At 40.1% G+C, this 10,357-nt stretch overlaps 1 long non-coding RNA gene across 1 annotated transcript; it reads left to right on the forward strand.

Moving 5' to 3' along the window:
* Positions 1-3,959: 3,959 nt before the first annotated feature.
* LOC118562336 lies at positions 3,960-5,734 on the forward strand. The gene is made up of 3 exons (XR_004930570.1): positions 3,960-4,085; positions 4,366-4,513; positions 4,688-5,734. It is a non-coding gene; the product is annotated as an uncharacterized LOC118562336 (long non-coding RNA).
* Positions 5,735-10,357: the final 4,623 nt, after the last annotated feature.

The raw sequence follows: 10,357 nt of genomic DNA on the forward strand, positions 1-10,357 counted from the left end.
CTTATTTTGATCCACAGTTTAGACAAGGTAAGGTTACACAGCAACAATTTGAGTTCACAAGCTTAGATCGCAACACTTGAGTTTGCGTTTTGCCTTTCTTTTTTTATGTTTTACAGTATTAATGTAACAACCAAATTTTTTTTTTTTACTTTTTTTGGCATTTACATTGATCAAGGCTGTGCACTGTGGTAGTTATGGTGTTAAATCACGTAAAATGTTAAAATGCTTACCAGTTTAAATGTCTAAATAAATCATCCATCTTAATCCGTGGGCCAGAATCTGTGGGACGTCTCCTTAGGAACTTTCGTATGAACTGTCAGGGGGCAACTTTCTTGAACTTGGATCAGTTGCTACACATAGCAGTAATCTCAAAACACCAATGTTCCCACGTTTTAGCTTACACGTTAATAAGTTATAGCCGATAAAAAAATATAAATATTGCGCTCCGGTCCAAGAGGTCACATCATTCGAGTTTTGCTGCTCAGCCAATCAGATCGCTGTATTGTCAGCTGTGCGAGTTCAACCAGTTCATCATGGCTGTGCCTGTAAGGTGTTGCCAGTTGGCAAAGATCTTAATGGCGAGGAAAAATAAATAGCCTAGTCCATCCATCATCAATTTTCTAAAACACTTATCCCCGCTGGGATCGCGAGGTGCCAGTGTCTATCTCCAGCTCTCAATGGGCGAGAAGCGGGGTACAACCCTGGACAGATCGCTAGTCCATCGCAGTTCCATCAGAGTTGGGAAGGCTAAATATTTTTAAAGATCACATTATAATAAAATGAAATAGATTTTTTTGTAAAACTCTTATTTTTTTTTTAATTTTTAAAAGCGACATATTTTGTTTTCTTAATATGGTTAATATCTCTATATGGTTCTTGGTTGAATTAAAATCTTATTAGATCTGATCATTTTGGCTGTACCTTCATTCAGTGTTCATTTAATCACTCGTGAAATCCGCTTTATATGATCCATTCATGCAGGTTTAGCTACCAAAAAAAGAAAAAGACGAACAAGTAGACAGCTGTGGTGGACTCAGGATGGTAGATTTGTGGTTTCAGCAGACAGACATGCGACAATCTAATAACATAAAGCTAATATTTTCGTGACACATCTGGAAATGACCACAGAGCCATTTTCTTTCCCAGAACGTGTTATATTGAGTGATCAATCGAGTTTTAACCGACATAGCAATCCCTTACGATCGCACTAACAAGTGTTACATTTTAATTTTTTTCACAGTAAATGAACGATAATGTAATGACACCATTGCTATATTTCGTTAAGAAAAGTAAAACATCTTCATTTCCGCACCTAATAGGTTGGAAATGAGGCGGAGTTGACTGGATTTATTCTTCCAGCTGAATGCGCAGGGGATATAGGCCGGTAGCTGAAAACTGTAGCGTTCACTTTCGTTCCTGTATTCGTGGAACTACTCTATTATTGTCTTAAATGATAGATCATATATTCAAATGCCTAGAATAAAAAGTTCTCCACACAAAATCGCGCACAAGGCAAGTTACAGCCAGTTTAAGACGAGAAAATTTCGTAATATTTAGTTGGCGACCGGCCGCTGCTCAGCCAATCAGGTGACTTAAGTAGGCCGTGACGTCATCAAACAACATGGCGGCGCTCGTAGTAAACAAATGTGTTTATTCGGGATAGAAAGAAAATCCAGCGGAAACATTGTAATTATGGACTGTGAATGCCTTTTGCATGTTGCCGGGAATGACGGAGAACACACAGAACCATTTACTCAAACGAGGTGGGAAACTTTTCGTAGTTTTTGCCGTGTTTGGGCTGATTTAGCCGGCGATGAACGGACGATTGCCGATAACGCGCTTCCCCTCCTCTCCTTCGAATTTGATGATATACCAAGTCACATTGGCTACCACCCGACCTGTTATCGCCGATTTACCGACAGGAAGCGAATAAATGCTAGCCTCGTGAGACCATCCTGATCTCGCGAGCTTTCAAGGTTTCACTCGCAGATCAGTCTGGCTACTTTCCGTTAAAGAAAATTTGGAGCCGTTCACCAAACGAACGTCCAATCAGCGTTGGCTTTGAGGCGGGTTGAGGTGTGACGCAACCAGAAGCGCGACAGTTCAGTCTAAAGAACATGGCGGCTTCAGCCGATGAAACTAGCGTTAGCGTGGCTATCGAGCAAGTTTTATCAGAATTACAGAGTATTTCTTTGCTGAGCTAACGAGCCTTTACCTGCAGCAGCAAGAGTAGCTTGGCTTGTGGTTGTGTTTTCGTCATCGCTCGTAACAGAGCGACGACGAAGCATGTTGACGAGTACGTCATATGCTTCGTTGATCTGATTGGTTTATTTGGCCTGTCTATCACCAACATAGGCCAATCAGCTAACCAGTATTTTCGCCCCTTCCCAAAATTACTTCAACGGAAGGTTTCCAGATGGATATGCGAAGCAAATCTATCTGGCGGAGTCAGGTTAAATAAATGCTGCCCAGAAACGAAAGCACGAGCCCGTATCTGATGAACAGGACATTAATAAGTTGCCCTATATCCAATCACCAAAAACGACTGAGATCAAGAGAAGAGATCGCCATCGGATTTGCCCCTCCTCAACAAGATAATCCAAAAGCTGGGGTCCGTTCTTCGTACGTCGCTAACTCAGTTAGCAGGATTTCATTGTTGACGATTTAGCATGATCTTGGATCGTTTGGTTCTTCGAAAGACATCCTGCACTTGTTGTCATAGCAACATGTGCGCCAGCTTAAACCTGCTCCAGAGCAGGCTTATTTCATGTAAACAAGATTAGATCACGGCTGTATAAGCGGAGGAGATAGGGAAGTCTGTCGTAGCCATGTCCATTTTTACGACAGCAACCTGTTGCGGAAGGTGCAAGAATAATTTGCAGAGTTTTTCGAATTAATCACGTATTGCGCAATAGACAGGATCCTTTAGCGCAGCGCGACAGTAGAGAGATTTTTCTTGGTGGCTGTTATAAACAGACAAACACATCATTTAAAAGTGGCTTTTAAAGAGGAAAAAGTGGTGTTAGAGCCATAAATAGAAAATATTTAAGTTATTTGTATGATAGTTTGCTTTTTATTTTTATCATATTCAGTAAGAACATTTGTTCGGGCCATTTTATTGTGAAGTTTAGTTTTACTTTGAAAGGCTTGCTTCCTTTCGAGCCGTATATTGTATTAGAAAAAACTATGGACAGATTATCTAGACACGGAGCAATACAGTTTTATCGTGTAAACTGTGGATAACTTGGAAAGGGAAAATTTTCATTTTTTATGGAGAAAGATTTTTTTTTTTGTTAAAATTCCCAGTTTGCACATGTCCTTTACTTCCCGTCTCTAAGGAATGACACTGAAATTTGGATCTCTTGACATAACAAGTGCCTTTTTAAAATAAAGTGTAATAATTAAAGGCTACCATTTTGTAGAATATTCTTGTATTTCACTTTTACTTGTTCCCATGTTCTAGTGGGTCCCGTGGAGACTCTGATATAAAAGAACAAATAATATCAAATTATTAAAATGCAAAAATTCATACTGTAGAATGTGATAGAAACATCTACCATGGACAGTATTTACGCATTAATTTTCTGCTGCTTTTTGCCGGCCCTCTCTCCTGGCTTTAACAGATTTTGAGGTGTTTTAATTAATGACTCAAATTCGGCATAACCTTCCAAGCTCTTGTTCTGCTTGGGAGAAAAACTGTGGGCGTTCTTTGTTCATGCTGAACAGCCAATAGCAGCGTTGCTGATCAATGTTTCTACTATCGATACATTTCCCCTTTTAAACAAACGCATGCACGCGCAGTTGTCTCAGATAACTCAATCCAGTGATACTAATCGTAAACAACAGGTGTGTTCGAAGAACCCAATTAGCCGGATCAGGATTAGCCGGATGAAATCATCTTGGATGTGTCATTTGATCTTGGATGTTTTAAGCAACGTACGAAGAACGGACCCCTGGTCATAGCCAGCCAAGAAAACATGTGCTGCCAGCTGTCTGCATAATATGCAAAATAAGAGAGAAGTTTGAGACTGTCAGGAATTCTCGCCAGAGGGTGAAACTTGTCAAGGCAGAGACTGTTGATGGTGGTAAGTTAATACTTTCTCTGTAATCTATTGTTAAATTTTTCCTTAAATTAAGTGGATGTATGACTTGTCTATATCTTTAGCCATGCGGATAGAAACATATTTAGGCCTATAGGAAAAAGGTTTAATAATGTCATCATAAAGTTTATGTTTGTTTGGCTCTGCTATGTTGATAAATGCAATTTTCTTGGAATGATGCCCCACGATATAGATTTTTTTGTAAATATGTACCATGATGCGGTTTATATTGACGTGTCATATAATAAATATTTTATATTTCTAGGATTGTTGCGAAAAGCAGCAGAAGCAAAGAAGGATGAGAGTGTGCTTGTACACATAAGAGATAAGGACTGTGTAGCTCTTAAGGTCTACTACCACAGAACCTGCTATGGATCATGCACCAAATTCTTGACAAGATCTAAATCAGAAAGGTATATTATGAAATTTCTCTCATTGTTACTGACAAGTTTTGAAATTAGGATTTGTTACGTTTGATGTAGACCTACCCTGATGATAAATAACTGGCACATAACATGGCCAGCCGTATGTGAGTTTTTGTTGTGCCTCTTTATTTACTCATATTTCATTTCACTTTTTAATTCCAGTCAGACACCAGATGGAAGATTGTCTGAAGGTTACAAAGAGATTTGCAGAACCGTTGTTAAACAGAGACTGATAAGTAACCAGGAAGTTCTACGAATGTCAACATTGGTAAACATCTCATAATCGATGGTATGGCACTCATCCAGAGTTTGCAAAATATCCCAGCAACTTTTGGGGAGCTTGGTGATCTGATACTAACCCAGGTCATCCAACAAGCACAGAAGTCGGGCTGCAGCAGAGTGGATTATGTTACGGACCGTTATCCGGCCATCAGTACAAAAAACACTGAGAGAATGAGAAGAGCATCTGATGGTTCTTAAAAGATTCAGATCCATAGTAAGCAGCAAAGGACTAGTGGGGACAACAAGGAGGCACTGGAAGAATTTCTGTACTCAGCTTAGGCAGAGGGAGACTTCAGAAGTGTGAAAAAAACAATAGATGTCTATTTGACACATGGATCAATGTGTCACCTCATAAGAGTAACAGCAGGTTCTTCACATATCAGTGTCAGTGATTATGTAGCGATATTTGTGCCTTCTGATTCGAACCAATCCGAGCGTGCAGTGAGACAACACGTGCGCGCTCAAAACCGGTCTGGCGCGAGTTCAACTCTGAAAAACCCTTCTCAATCCACCGTCCTCGCGCTCAGTTCCATCTGTGCTCGCGTGCTCGACCTGCTCATTCCACGCGCAAGCACAAATACTGCAATCAGATGGATTAAATCAAAATGCTGCAGCTTTTGGCAGAAACTACTAAACATAATGGTGGGATTGAAGGAAAAAAAGAAAAATAAATAAACAGTTTAATATTTTTGCCTAAAATATTTAGACTAAAATATTTGAGTTACTAAGAGTTACTAAGTGAGGTGTGAAAAATTATTTTGTCTCTTTTCTTTCCAGCTTCGGAGAAGAGATGCAAAAACTTCTTCTGATCATAATCATCATCATTGTCATCATTATTTGAAAAGCACTTTAGATAAGAGATACATCAGATAAGAGATAACATCTAATAAAATGACTTGGCTAAACACTCAACAATAAAAAAAAAAATTAAGATAAAAAATAAAATAATAATAATAATAATAATAATAATAATAACTATAAAACACAATATAACCAGCCGGAACTGCAGAAATATGAGTACCAAGAAAAATATTTAACAATTTATGATTTGCAAAGACAAATTGATTCGAGTTTTGATGGTTTCCTCGTCTTTACCTTTATCTCATCCTATAGATCTCTTTCTCATTCAGTTCAGGACTTTCCTTGGGTCTATATTAAAATCCTACAGTAGAGTAATGAAATGTTGATTCTGGATGTAGTGTAGGAATTTCTTTAACATAAACCAAAAGAAAATTTTACATTACCCCCCAGAACCTGAAAAAAAATCTTTAAAAAAGAGACAACAATATTTCCACACCTCACTTATTAGCTCAAGGAAATATTTTAGACTAAATATGTTAGGCAAAAATATTAAACTGTTTATTTTTCTTTTTTTCCTTCAATAACACCATTACGTTTAGTAATTTCTGCCAAAAGCTGCAACATTTTGATTCAATCCATCTGAATGCAGTGTTTGCAAGCCATACTCTGATCACTGCAAAAACGGAACTAAAAATAAGTCAAATGTTCTTAAAATTTGTGTATTTTTCCTTGATTTGAGCAGGTAAATAAGATCATCTGCCAATAGAATAAGATTTTTGCACTTAAAATAGGAACAATTCATCTCCATCATCTTACACTGCATGAAAAGTGTGATTTTCGTCACTATGCGGCACTGTAGATTGTCGTGGAAGTTCAGGTTAACGGCTGTTCACGGTAATTTGCAGGCAACACCGAAAACTGCCGTGAATTGTCAGAAATTGACGTGGGCCTTGCTTGGCGTGGTCCCCCCATGATCCCCCCTCCTTCTAATTCTAGGGGAGGCTTTAACATGTAAATGAAAATGCTGTGAGCTATACAAATGCAAATCAGGGTTGCAGGGGGAGTTTACCCATGTCTCGCATTCAACTCCCCTTCAACTCCTCTTGGACGCGATCTACAACTTTCAGCCAGTCCGCAGACTGACGAGAAGAAACTGCTGATTGCTATCAGTGGACTGTCTCATATGAGTCAGTCGGTACTGAAGCAATGCCAAGAGCGTGGAAATGTTCAAGTCAGAAGTTTTGGTTGGGTCATTCAGGTTAAAGTAAATGAAATGGGGTTTAATGAACTAAAAATAAGTCCCACTTTAATGGAGAGGTATAGTGAGGATTTAACTATATATACAGATGCATCTAAACTAACTGATAAAAGAATGGGTGTTGCTTATGTCATTCCAAAATTAAACATTAAAGTTGGAAAAAGAATGAGTGATGATTTAGCAGTTTACACAGCGGAATTGATTGCTGTGTGGCTAGCTTTGCTTTGGGTGGAGGTCAATAGGCCAAGGAAGGCAGTAATTGCTTCAGATTCCAGCTCAGCTTTAATCAGTATTAAAACATTTCAGTCAAAATCAAGGCAAGACATTGTGTATGATATACTGCAAGCTGCAAATAATCTAATAAAGTCAGGAATTAATATAACTCTGGTATTGTACCAGCTCATATAGGAGTAATAGGAAAACGAGTTAGCAGATAAAAGTGCTAAGCAAGCAGCTAGACATTCTAATATAGATGTTGAAGTGCACTACAGCAAAGAAGAAATTAAAAGTATGGTCAAAAACATAGTTAAGGGTAAATGGCAAACATTATGGGACGGTGGGCAGACTGGAAGACAGTTCTATAATATTCAGAATAAAGTGGGAAAGAGCAGAAATACAAACAGAAGCAAGGAGGAGGAGGATGTATTTTCTAGAATGAGGTATGGACACACACGTCTAAATAAAACTTTGTTAATAATGAAGAAGCATGCTGATGGCAACTGAATTCTGTGGTAGTCCAGAGACTATACAGCATGTTATTGTACACTGTAATAAATATCAGGAAGAAAGACAAAGACTAGTCTTACAATTATAAGGAGAACAGATGAGGCTAAACTTAGAAGAAATTCTGCAAAAAAACACAGGGGAAATGAGTGTAAACTATGTAATTGGCTTCCTGAGGAATACAGGACTAATTAAAATAATTTAGTATGATCTTTTTGTTTGTTTTGTTTTGATTGGTTTGTTTCGTTATGTTTGTTTGTGTGTTTGTTTTATTTGTTTGCAACCTATTAGGGAAGGTTAGACTCCAGTACCACACTCCAGTCCAGTTGGTGGCGGTAATGCACCATTAAAGTTAGTTGCCAACCGCCATAAAAACCGAAAGAAGAAGAAGAAGAAGAAGAAGACTTTTTTTTGACTTTTAACAAAACTTTAATTACAAAACGCCAGACAATTAAACAATTGAGTTAAAACCAAGTGTCATTTACATAAAATTCTTAAATAAGAAGCTTGTTAAATTGAAGTTCTTTTCTTTCAGACACTTCACATAAAATCTTTTTAAAACCCCACAACTGCATAAAATCCTCCATGTTCTGCGTGGCTCTGTGGAAGTGAAACTCCAGCCTAATTCTGGCTTTAACGTTGCACTTCCACAGAGCCACAGCATCAAGGTGAGGTCCTCCCTGCAGTCTGACTCTACGGGAAAAATAAATAGCCATCTTCGCCTCACTGATTAAAAAGTTTAAAAGTCTGGCCTTTGCCTTATTACTTTTATTTTGGCACACTCCTCCAATAAATAAAGAGGTAGTAAAAACAGTGCCAAAGAGACTAAAAACATTTGTTAAAAGGCTAAAAATGGTCTTTAGTCTGTTACAGTCCATAAAAACATGAAAAACGTTCTCAGACAGACTGCAGAAAGGACACTCATTTAAAACAGCCCGATTAATAACAGGATAAAAAAGAGTTTGTGGCGATGGCACCGTGTAAAATCCTCCATTGGAGATCACCAGTTCTCTTTTTAATTGGAGGCTTATATAAAGTCCTCCACTGGGGTGCTCTACCAGCAAGTCTATCAGTCCATACACAGACTGCGCGGTTCTCGAAATGTCTTCGATTTATCACTTTGGAGCAAACTCTATAAACAGTTTTTTGGTCCATAGTGGTTAAAACCATCTTCTGTGGGTCCAGGCTGGAGAGCAGAGGTCCACTTCTCTCCGGGAACCCAGGATCCAGGATCAGGCCAGGAAAGGAGTCCTTCGGGTCTGGCTGGCTCTGTCCCTCACAGTAGTCACGGAGGAGGCTCCTCTCCTTGGCCGACATCTTTCCCCTCAGGAGGTCCAGGAAGCGCCGCACCAGCCTGGCAGACCGTACCCCCATCACGGAACCCATGGCCTCGACGTTGGAGAGGGACGGTCCTGCAGTCACCACCAGCTGTCTCACGGTTGTTATCTTTGACCGGCGCAGCGCCTCCGACAGCCCTGGTCCAGCGCCGTCACACACGTCCAGCCTGGACCCACAGATTAAAGGCTCCTGTAAAAGCCAGTGCAGAGAGTTAGTCGTTTGGGATGGCTTTAAATTGAACAGGGTACATGATTTAAAAACACCCTGATAAAACCTCGGTAATCCCCTTAACTTTAAAAGATTTAAATCAGTTAAAAACAGAGCCGCATCCAGCCCCAGGTTATTTACACGTCTTAAAATACAGCTGGCCACGTCCCTCCACACTAAGTCAGAGGGCCCTGCCAGGTATTTCTGAACAAAACGTAATCTAAAAGCCACTGTTCTCCCGGCTAAGTGGACAAGGCCCTGGCCCCCCTCTTCTCTGGGTAAAAACAACACAGACTGTGGCACCCAATGAAAACCGTTCCAAAAAAAGTTAACCATTTTTGCTTGTATGTTGGCCAACAAACCAGACGGTGGGTCTAAACAGGAAAGTTTGTGCCACAGCTGAGATGCTACGAGGTTATTTAAAACCAAAACCCTTCCCCTGTACGACATGTGGGAGTGTAGCCATCTCCACTTTTCTAGTTTACATTCTATTTTCTGTTCCAAGTTTTCCCAGTTCTTTTTCTCAGTGTTTTCATTGCCTAAAAACAGACCGAGATATTTAAAACCATCTTTTTTCCATAAAAGTCCCTGAGGGAGAACCGGGAGCCCATCACGCCATTCGCCCACTGCCAGGGCTTCACTTTTTCCCCAGTTCACCCTCGCAGAAGATAAAACAGAGAACTTAGTTGTTATCTTCGTTCAGTATGTCGACATCTTGCTGGTTTTTAGTAAAAACAACGACGTCATCAGCATAGGCAGATAAAACCACTCTACTATTAAAACCAGGTAAAACCAAACCATGAACAGTAGAACGTATCTTTTGAAGCAGGGGTTCCAGGGAGAGCGCGTAGAGCATCCCGGACATGGCGCAGCCTTGGCGAACACCTCTACGCACCCTAAAAGGAGCACACAGACCACCGTTAATCTTTAGCATACTCTCAATGCCACTGTACATCACCTGGATCTTGGCGATCAGACCAGCGGCGAACCCAAACTTCTCCATAGTTTTCCACAGGAAGCCGTGTTCGACGCGATCAAACGCCTTTTCTTGATCTAATGCGATCAAGCCCGTTCTTAAACCCAATGAACCGGAGACCTCCAAAACATCCCGAATTAGGTAGACGTTATCTACCATGGACCTGCCGGGGACGCAGTAGGTCTGGTCCCGGTGGATGACCTGCTCCATAGCTTCTCTCAGCCGCGTTGCCAAGGCTTTGGAGAGG

Source organism: Fundulus heteroclitus, unplaced genomic scaffold (assembly GCF_011125445.2).
Source record: "Fundulus heteroclitus isolate FHET01 unplaced genomic scaffold, MU-UCD_Fhet_4.1 scaffold_87, whole genome shotgun sequence".
Taxonomy (NCBI): Eukaryota; Metazoa; Chordata; class Actinopteri; order Cyprinodontiformes; family Fundulidae; genus Fundulus; species Fundulus heteroclitus.